We start from the raw sequence: 11,350 nt of genomic DNA, 5'->3' as shown, positions 1-11,350 counted from the left end.
ACAGGAGGTGATACCGAACCAGAAGAGATGGACATCAGACGGGACCCATCTCAGACCACTGACGGAAGGACATGACGCAAACCCATTTCTGCAAAATTACTGGTATCGTTATGTGAATGACACAGTTAAAACTCAAAATAAAACTGATTGTTATGTGTGTTCTATAATGCCCGTGCATTCCCGAGGCCCCACCATATATGTCAAAGCTATGAACCTCACCGAGACAAGTATCTCATATCAATGGGCCTGATAGGATATACAAATAAAAAGTTCTTTCTTATGCCAGACCAATCTTTCAGTAACCAGAGATTAAATTACAGTTGTGACCCAGAAAACTGCACTTGCGACAGAAAACAATGGCAACCTCTCAACATTACAGGGAAATCAGAACCATTCAAAGCATATGTAACAGACCCCGGAAACCATAGACACTGCATAAGACAAAATATTACAAGGAATTATACTCATTTTGTAGGGAATACTACGAAATGTAACTACTTCTACACTTACAGGGATAATCCCGGAAACGGCACATACTGGATAGAAGGGGTGGCATGGTTATGTGATAATAACGCTTATGTACTTCCACCCAGTTGGTATGGTGTATGTGCCCCAGTTTTCACATCAGATCACACTGTGGTACTTAGTAAGCAGACTATAGTTATACCACATAGGAGATCAAAAAGGGAAATAGATGTTAAACCACATGACCTCATTTGGGGAACAAATGTCCCAGATGAATTTAAACTTTGGTCTAAAGATGATAAAACATTATTATCTCTCTTACCCTGGTTAGGTGTGGGCAAATTAATGCTGCGCGTGGAAACTTTAAGTTATCGATTTGGATTGTTTCTAAATAACTCCATAATAGTAGAAGAGGGTCAAAACACAGAAATGAGCGCTATGCGAGCCATGATAATTCAGAACCGCATGGCTTTGGATATTCTAACAGCATCAACGGGGGGTGTTTGTGTTCTATTGAATAACACCTGTTGCACATATATCCCAGATAATATACACTCTGCAAACATAACGGGAGCATTAAACAACCTACGGAATCTGCAAAATGTCATGACACATGACCACCCAGATCCTAACTCTTCTTGGTTAGATTGGATGCTCACAGGGGGATGGATAAATCTGTTTAAGGTTCTCTTAGTTGCAGTAATAGCGTGCATGGGCCTTCTGTGTCTCCTGTCAATATGTATTATCCCATGTTGCAAATGCATGGTACAAAGAATAGTAACTCAGTCAGTCACGGTGGCATATGCAACACTGAACCAGGTAGAAATGCACGAAAATGAAGGGGACGATTATGATGACATGTTGTAAATAAATCACATCAAAAGCCTGAGTGTACTCATACATTGTATTTCATAAAATGACCTTACAGCAGAAAATTGAAAGAAGTTGTTGCTTAAGTGAAATGAGAAAAAGTACAATGATGACATAAACAGGGCAGATTTTTAAATTCTTTTATTTTTATGTTTTCAAATATTATTCTTTTATTTTTATGTTTTCAAATATTATTCTTTTATTTTTATGTTTTCAAATATTATTCTTTTATTTTTATGATTTCAAGTATTATTCTTTTATTTTTATGATTTCAAGTATTAATCAACATTTAACTTTTAATGGTTGCCGAGGGCGGCGGGGCCGTATGAGTATTTCCCACAAAATATAATCTGTTTACTGTCCGTGGGTTTTTGCTCATACAAAGTATTTTTTTATTCGTTTTTATATTAAATGTTTTTACTTGTGATAAAAGGAGGGACTGTTGGATGGGTGCAAAAACTTGTTATCACTCATGTAAAAACTTTGTGTTGCAAGGCACCTGCATTATGCCTTCCTCCCTGTGTGTGTGAGATCATTGTTATCTCTGTGAGAACCAGCCTCCTTTCCGTCTCACACACATACACACCCTGTCTGAACTGTCTGTTGAACTGTGCATACAAATAAAGAGATAGGGTGTCAAAAACTTTGTAGTTTCACTGCAAAGTGGGCTACCCTTGCTGCAAGTAACTATGACTGTATCGTTCTTACCTCTGAGTTGACTAAATAATACCTAACAAAGAGTCTAACAACGAAAGTTGAGGAAATCATGCAAGCGTGCTATGACAGTGAGACTGGCTAATATGATATAAAGTCATTAAAATACTACACACATACATTCCTTGTTATTTTGTTTTAAAACACACTTTAATATTCTATTTTGCAGAAGCAGCAGGATTTTCAGGAACTGGTTTATTGCAAAACATGAGGAAAACTATAGAGAGACACGTCCATGAATCAAAGGACACCATGTTTGAAAGGGCTAAATATGTCTTGTTAGGCCAGCTTCTCAGCTTGATGGTGTGTTACATTTAATACATTAAAATGAATATAAAAATGTTTTTCTCTCATATCCAACTCTCAACTCTGTTACTATATCAGCATATACAAGGAATGATCCTACTTCTGAGTGCATCGGTTGTTCTTTAAGTCACACCAGTTTATTCTGTCAGTCCCCTTTTTAAAGCACATGCGCAGTTAGAACGGCTCAAGCTTTCAACAAAATGGCTCAACATCATGGAGGGCAGCTTTATTTTTTCATGTATCCTGTACAACTGAATACCAAAGCATGCCATATAAATCAAACCCGAAGAATTTATTATGAGCCAGTTCCTTTTTAAAGGAACAAAGGAACAGTACCCCAGTCTCAGCTCCAGCAAGGAGAATGCAACAGTGTGTAGAGATCACCCACTGCACAGTGTGGCATAAATCTCATTTTATACTTCAGCCCTGAGGAGCCATTTCTCAGAGCCATCTGCCCTGAACCATGCCATAAATTAAACCTGCAATAGGAAAACAAGAAGAGGGTTTGACTACCTTTATCTGGTCAAACAGAGTATCAGGTCATAAACGAAGGCACAACATTTTCATTAACAGGCAAATACAAACATTCAAGATAAAGTCTTGCTGTGATAGAGAAGATATGGTTAGATAAGCCTTTAAGTAAGCTTCTTTGCTAAACCATGTGGAAACATTTTTCTAGAAACCATAACTACATTTACATGCATGAGTTAATTTTAAATCAGCTTTTTACTCTGATAAGTGATAAAGCATTTATTGCCAAATTAGATGGATATCTTGGAGAAACTGGAGAATACCATAAAGGAATCCATTGAGCTCTCACTCAAGACTGATGGCACCTCAATTCCAGGTAAAGTTTCAGCCCTTCAAAAAAAGTCAAAATTGTAAATACTAGTCTCAGAAATACCTAATTAAAACTGTGTTTTTAGATGTTTCAACAGAACTCACAATGGTCCAAAATCTCCATGATGAGTTGCTAAAAAGCAGCTAAAATAGGTAAGTCTTTTGAGCACATAATCTGTAAATGATGTTTTTGTAAACTTGTTTGGTCATTGTTACCACATCTTTTAAATATATTACCTTTCAATTCAACAGCTTTTCTATATCCAGGGTTTCATCATCATGGAGCATGCTGCATCTGCAGCTGGTTCTTTGCCACAATTTATTTCTAGATGTGTGGTTCACACTCATTTCAAACCAAGTTTCCTAGAATATTATTTGCCACTATGCTGTGTGTAAAATTTGTTTAAGACACAGAAAATGTTTAAAATAAATATTTTAGCTTTATATCCTTTTTACTGATTACAGTAGTAATTTTCATGTCAGACACTTATTGTAGAATGTAAATGTGATGAAAGTGAGACGGAAACAATGACAATCACTCTGCTTTCTTTTCTCTGTTCTGTAGTCAGAATAATAGAGAAATGATTAAGTGAATATTTAATTTTAACTTTTGTTTTTTATTTAGTTCATGTAATGAAAACATTGAACTGAGTTGATATACACTGTGTTACGTTTATATATTAAACTTTAATGTATAAATTTATGAATTTATTTCTTCAAGTTTGACTTTCGTTAAAAGTGCATTTATTCAACAGAAGCTTTTCATTAAAAATGTGGAACAATCAAAGAAATAAATAAATGCGGGTAGGTTTTTTTAGGGAACATATTTTCTTGTGTTACATCAGTGTCATACAGTTAATATTTTAGTAATCTTCCATTTATTTTTCACTGTGTACATTTTAACTGAATATACATGCTTGATATGGCATACTAAACAATAAAATTTGAAAGACTGCACTCTAATATAGAACTGGTATTTTTTTTCATCCTTATTTCACAGCTTTAACATAAATTTAAAGTGTTTAACTGAATCTAAGATTTTTAAGGACCAAAGCTTAATTAGATAATACATTTTATTTTAATTGTACATTTCATTTCACATTTGTCTTTAACTTACTGCTAGAAACAGGCAATTATCAGGAATAGCATACATTTCTTTTCGCTCACATAGGCATATTTTATTACCGTTAAAATTTTGTGATTTAAATTTTTTGAGAAGGACCTGTATATGCATAGTCCAAACTGTAAAGCTACCATTTACACCATGTATTCTGTTGTTATAGTCGTAACCTAGGAGTCCCTACGGGGATCAGTAACAGTTATTATTTTCAGGTTTTTTGTTGTTTGATAGACTATAGTATGACTTTCATACCTAGGGCAGGGTTGTGTGATGCAAACAAAACTAAAATCCTTAAGAAGCCCCAAAATGATGGGATTTCCTGCTGTATCAGTTGCCATGATATTCCACCTACTGAGAACACTTTGCTCAGGAGCTTCTATTGAACAGTTTGTGGCTGAAACAAATGTCTGAACAAAGTCTGCATTATCCCTTAGACCTCCAGACTAAAATTGGGATATATAGTGGTCTACAACCAAAGGAATAAAAACAGTGACATGCAATGTTATCTAACTGTACCACAACAGGCACACTGTTAAGCTACACTACTTTACAATTGTCATCACCTATAGAAGCACTTCTCTAACAAATAAAAAATTGAACTCAGTTCCTCATCTCCCTTACGGACATCCTGCTATTTCTGTACTACAAGTGCAAATGTGGTATCTTAACTTCAAAGGTACAAAAATGGTGCGGTAGATGCTAGAATTATTGCTGGTTAGAAATTAAGATTCAGCTTGTCATCTTGGCTGAGGGCACAGCCTTGAGGGTTACCAGTGTGGGTCACAGTGTTTGATATCTTGCATCCCATCCTCACAAGATGTCATCAGTCAGGCAGAACGTACAACAATTTGCGGAGAGTATGATTACGTCCATCCGCTTTGTTGGTGAGTGTGAAAATCTGAACTGTAGTTTAAAAATAACTTGTCACTAATTGTCTTTTTGGCTGAAGAATTTGCATTTTCTGTACTCCTGTGTGAGCAATATTCTGACTGAAGGGAATCGAGTGACACAGATATATTCTTCTGGCTATAGGCCAGCACCACAAACCCTAATAACTTCATTATGACTGGTGTGATTCCCACTGGTCTGTAGTCATTCTCGGGACAGAAATGATGCTGGTGAGTTTAAAGCAGGTTGAACTGTAAGTTGTGAGAGGAACAGGTTAAAAACTGATGTGAAAACACCTTGAAGATCCATGCAGAAAAGTATTTTGTGTCAGTTGCTTTACTGGGCAAAATGTTCCTGTGACCGGCACCAACCGTATATTAATGGTCCTCCATCCATTGCCTTTATGCCAATTTTGCATCTTTGACAGTTCTACAAAAACTGTACTTGGCTGCTTCATACTCCTGGTAACTTGCTGTTCTGAATGCATGAGAGTGAGCTTGCAGAGTGTGTCTGACACAGGGCTTAAAATCTTGACCTTCTGGGTAATACAGTCAGCAAGCTTTAGGGATCATGATATGAAATGATATGATATTTTTATGTACAGGAGCCATCTGCTGTTAAATTTCTTAACTCTGTCTGTCAGCTGGATACAGAAACATTAATTTGTGTCTATTGGAGTCTATGTGTTGTTCCATTGTTGAAATGAAATCTGGTGCTCAGTGGGTTGTTTAACAGTTTCACCACACCTGGAAAAACAAGTAATAGAGGTAGAGACCAGACTCAAATTTCCTTTCTGCTGCAGCTTAAAAGAAACTCACAATACAACCAAGAGAGGATCCAACATAGTAAAAGACATTTTAGGTCTTCATAATGGTGCTGGTCTGGCAATTTGAAGGTGTTTTGTTTTTTAATACAATGAGTTATAAAACAGCTCCTGCAATGAAATCACCTTAAAGGAAAAGCCCCTTTGACAGACAACAGGACTGTTCGTATGTTTTTCATTTGAATCTTTGTGGTTTCATTTTTTTGCTAAGAAAATTGTGCTTAGTATTCAGACAGAATAATGATAATACCAGTTGTAGCAACTTACCTTTACTAAGCTAGACAAGACTCACTAGGAAACAAATATAACTTATGTGAATTGTTCCCAGAGAGACTAGTGGTGTCTCTGCATGCAAATCTTGAAGCATTTATTGAGACTGAATGAAATATTCTCATTGAATACTTTGTTCTCCACAAAGTTGGATGTCCTGACAACAAAAACACACAAAAATCATCAATGGAAATCAAATTTATTAACCAATGGAGGCCTGGATTTGGAGTCACACACAAAATTAAAGTGGAAAAACACACTACAGGCTGATCCAACTTTGATGTAATGTCCTTAAAACAAGTCAAAATGAGGCTCAGTATTGTGTGTGGCCTCCACGTGTCTGTATGACCTCCCTACAACGCCTGGGCATGCTCCTGATGAGACGCTGGATGGTCTCCTGAGGGATCTTCTCCCAGACCTGGACTAAAGCATCCACCAACTCCTGGACAGTCTGTGGTGCAACGTGACGTTGGTGGATGGAGCGAGACATGATGTCCAAGATGTGCTCAATCGGATTCAGATCTGGGGAAGGGGCGGGCCAGTCCATAGCTTCAATGTCTTCATCTTGCAGGAACTGCTGACACTCCAGCCACATGAGGTCTAGCATTGTCCTGCATTAGGAGGAACCCAGGGCCAACCACACCAGCATATGGTCCCACAAGGGGTCTGAGAATCTCATCTCGGTACCTAATGGCAGTCAGGCTACCTCTGGCGAGCACATCGAGGGCTGTGCGGCCCTCCAAAGAAATGCCACCCCACACCATTACTGACCCACTGCCAAAACGGTCATGCTAAAGGATGTTGCAGGGAGCAGATCACTCTCTACGGTGTCTCCAGACTGTCACGTCTGTCACATGTACTCAGTGTGAACCTGCTTTCATCTGTGAAGAGCACAGGGCGCCAGTGGTGAATTTGCCAATCCTTTGTTCTCTGGCAAATGCCAAGCGTCCTGTACATTGTTGGGCTGTGAGCACAACCCCCATTTGTGGACGTCAGCCCCTCATACCATCCTCATGGAGTCGGTTTCTAACCGTTTGTGCAGACATATGCACACTTGTGGCCTGCTAGAGGTCGTTTTGCAGGGCTCTGGCAGTGCTCCTCCTGTTCCTCCTTGCACAAAGGCAGAAATAGCGGTCCTGCTGCTGGGTTGTTGCCCTCCTACGGCCTCGTCCACGTCTCCTGGTGTACTGGCCTGTCTCCTGGTAGCGCCTCCAGGCTCTGGACACTACGCTGACAGACACAGCAAACCTTCTTGCCACAGCTTGCATTGATGTGCCATCCTGGATGAACTGCACTACCTGAGCCACTTGTGTGGGTTGTAGAGTCCGTCTCATGTTACCACGAGTGTGAAAGCACCACCAACATTCAAAAGTGACCAAAACATCAGCCAGAAAGCATAGGTACTGAGAAGTGGTCTGTGGTCCCCACCTGCAGAACCACTCCTTTATTGAGTGTTTCTTGCTAATCACCAAAGATTTCCTCCTGTTGTCTATTCCATTTGCACAACATCTGTGAAATTGATTGTCAATCAGTGTTGCTTCCTAAGTGGACAGTTTGATTTTACAGAAGTTTGATTTACTTGGAGTTATATTGTGTTGTTTAAGTGTTCCCTTTATTTTTTTGAGCAGTGTATATATATATATATATATATATATCACTCACTTAAAACTGTGCACATATATTTATATTATATTGTAGATATGTTTATACTGTTTAATTTGTATTGTATTGCACTGACTACGCCAAAACAAATTCCTTGTATGTCCAAAAACGTACTTGGCAATAAAGCTTTTCTGATTCTGATTCTGATTCTGATATATATATATGTGTATGTGTGTGTGTGTGTGTGTGTATTAATGCACCTAGCCCAGATCGAGGACTCATCACACAGATGAGTTAATTTGTTTCACAGTCTTGTGAAAAAGTGTGAATTCCAGAGCGGCATGTGAATGTATTCTATTTTTTTTTTGTTGCTTTTTGTATTAGATTATATTAATTCTTGTTTTTTATGTGACTTCCTTAGAGAAAGAATGGCCGGGGTTATCATAGGCAACTGAAAAACGCAGTAGAAAATGGCAACATTTGCAAACCCAAAAATGGGAAAGAAATTAACCTCAACATGTCACTTCCTCTTTGAATAACAGCATTGATGAGGAATTCAGAAAAACCTTTCCATAAGAGCTTTTAAAAAACACAAAAGACCTTTTTAAAACAATGCTTTGCAAAAGTAGATCATTATATTAGATCATTATCAGACAATGCTGTAACAACCTTTAAACAATCTGTTCCACTGTTAATTTCCTCATTATCACAGAAAAACACAGTGGAGGGAAATAATTGTGTTTCTTTCCCCTTCATCATCCAAACCTCTGCTGCCAACAACGTTTAATGCTCACCATCTATTGATGATACACTTGGCTCTATCTTTTAATGTTTAACCCTATTTTTCTCCTAGAGATAGCTACTGACTAAGCTGTTACTGCGACTAACTCTATGTGCTCTCTTTCATTCTCTAAACTTGAAAACTTTTATCTGTTTTTCTTTCTCCCAAGAAGAAACCACTAAAGGAGCTACATCCATTAACATTTTACTTTTCCTTACCATAGAAAGTACTCCTGGATCAGTGCTTCTGTGTTCTTTTTCTGTCTCTGCTCTGTTCTCTCGATGCAATCTGCTGGGTTTCCATAGATGGAAAACCTTTTAATCAATTTGAATAATAAAGTTAATCAGATTGCACTGTTTGATGGTTAGGATTAATTGGAATGTATTTACCTGACTTGAAATCTGTAAGATTCAATTGAACTAACTTTGTAAAGTGCTTTGAGATGACATGTGTTGGAGCTATATAATTTAAAATTGAATTGAATTGAACTGAATTGAATTGAAAAGTATTTCTACTCCTTGAACTTTTCTTTATTTTTTTTGTGTGTTACGACTGCAAATTTTAAAGAGACAAACTAAGACAATAAAGGAAAACACATTTTTTCTGAGGTTAAATGAATAGAAGCATTATATATATTTTTTTTTTTAAATTAAAAATCTGAAAGTGTAGTGTGCATTTGTGTTCACCCCCCTTGAGGCAATATTTTGTAGAACCACCTTTCACTGCAAATATAGCAGCAAATCTGTTCCAGTTCATCTATCAGTTTTGAACATCTAGACAGTGAATATTTAGCTCTTTGTTTGCAAAACACCTCAAGCTCAGCTAGATTTGATGAAGAGCATCTATGAAGAACAGTTTTCAGGACTTGACACAGATTCTTTAGTTAGATTTGGCTCCAGACTTTGACTGGACCATTCTAACACATGAAAATTCTTTGACCAGTGCACAACAACGTCGGGGGTATTCTGACATCATGAATGACTTTAAAATGTTAAAATGTTTCAGAAATGAAGGACAATGTGGTCCATTCAATGGAGTGATCAATATGTTTTCACTTGGCACTGAAGGACTGAAGCAGACGTACAAAAATGTTAAACTGCAGCTGGTTTTTCTCAAGTCAGAAGTAATTAATGAGAAAGTACAACATTGTAAAATAATGAAAAAATAATTTGAATGGCTAAAACTGAGATTTCAAAACAAAAGATCTAATAGGTAAATACATATATAAATGTAACTTCTGATGGGCTAACATTTTATGAATCATTCATTGGTGTTAAGTATAAGATTGTTTTTATATTTCTCATGCAAACCTGGGGAAAAGTATATACAAATATCTACAAGTGTCTAACAAAGACAGCTGAGGAAACTATGCAAGACTGGTATAAAAGTAAGACAATTATAATGAATTAAAATCATTAAACTGGCACACAAATATTCTTTATTATTGTTTCTTAACACCTAACACTTCATTGTTCTGTTTTCCAGAAGCTGCAGTATTTACAGGAGAAGGTACACTGCAGAACATGAGGGTAACTATAGAGAAACATGTTCATGGATCAAAGAACAACATGTTTGAAAGTGCTAAAGATGCCATGAAGAAACAACTGGGCAACTTGATGGTTTGTTACTTTTAATATACTAAAAGTGAAACATAAATTATTATTATTATATCAGTACTCTGCACTCTGCTACCATATCCATACATTGATCCATATAATGCTGTGAAAAACTCCTTCTGTTTCTTGTTTCTGTTTCTTCTCACTTCTTACTTGTCTTGAGGAATCATCCCATGCTTATACAATCAGTTGATCAGTGGAGATAAATTCTTCATATGATAGAGATAATATAGTTATGTACAAATCTTGATCTCTTAGTAAAAATACTCCTACGCTTCACTAAGCTGCTTGGAAAGAAGGTTCCAGCAAACTACGACGACAATCCCATGTGTCAGTTTATCATGAAAAAACGTTTCACTTTGAATCAAGTGATAAAGGTTTTTATCCCAAATCAGATAGAAGTATTGTATAGGCTGGAGAATACCATGAAGGAATCTATTGAGCTCTCACTCAAGACTGATGAACACTCAATCCCAGGTAAAGTGTCAGATCTTATAATAAAATTTTAAATAGTTTTTCCACAGGAAAACCTAATTAATACTGTGTTCTTAGATGTTTCAGCAGAGCTCAAGATGGTCCAGGAACTTTACAATAAGCTGCAGGAAAGCAGCTAAAACAGGAAACATTTCTAAGGTAAAGAACATAATCAATAAATGGCTTTTTTGCTGCTTATTGCTACCAAACCTTCAGTTCTATGTGTGGGTTTCTGTTCAACAGCTGCACTTGTTGGAGGGATTCATCATCATAACGTGCTGCATCTATAGACCTTTAAGATTAAAAACGTCAGTAGGAAGAAAAAAAACTATTAAATGATGTAATCCTAGTTTGTTACTTTGTTATTTCTTGATCTTTGGATTATAGCCATTTTAAATCTGTTCTGAATGAAGTAATCAACTATTCCTCACCCAAATTTACATTGTTAATCAATCGCAAAACATAACAAATACTGTAAAGTACTAAAATATTCACACCTTAAAGGTATTCACATTTTGTCACTTTAGAAGTAAAATTTTTAATCCTCAGAATATTATTGGGATCTTTGTGATACATCAACA

General features: G+C 36.8%; 1 long non-coding RNA gene across 1 annotated transcript; it reads left to right on the top strand.

Moving 5' to 3' along the window:
- Positions 1–10,210: 10,210 nt before the first annotated feature.
- LOC124864108 lies at positions 10,211–10,931 on the top strand. Its single transcript, XR_007037261.1, has 3 exons — positions 10,211–10,298; positions 10,691–10,772; positions 10,848–10,931. It is a non-coding gene; the product is annotated as an uncharacterized LOC124864108 (long non-coding RNA).
- Positions 10,932–11,350: the final 419 nt, after the last annotated feature.

Source organism: Girardinichthys multiradiatus, chromosome Y (assembly GCF_021462225.1).
Source record: "Girardinichthys multiradiatus isolate DD_20200921_A chromosome Y, DD_fGirMul_XY1, whole genome shotgun sequence".
In the NCBI taxonomy this organism is placed as follows: Eukaryota; Metazoa; Chordata; class Actinopteri; order Cyprinodontiformes; family Goodeidae; genus Girardinichthys; species Girardinichthys multiradiatus.
The sequence above is the reverse complement of the archived record's forward strand: the minus strand, read 5'-3'. Positions and strand labels throughout refer to the sequence as shown.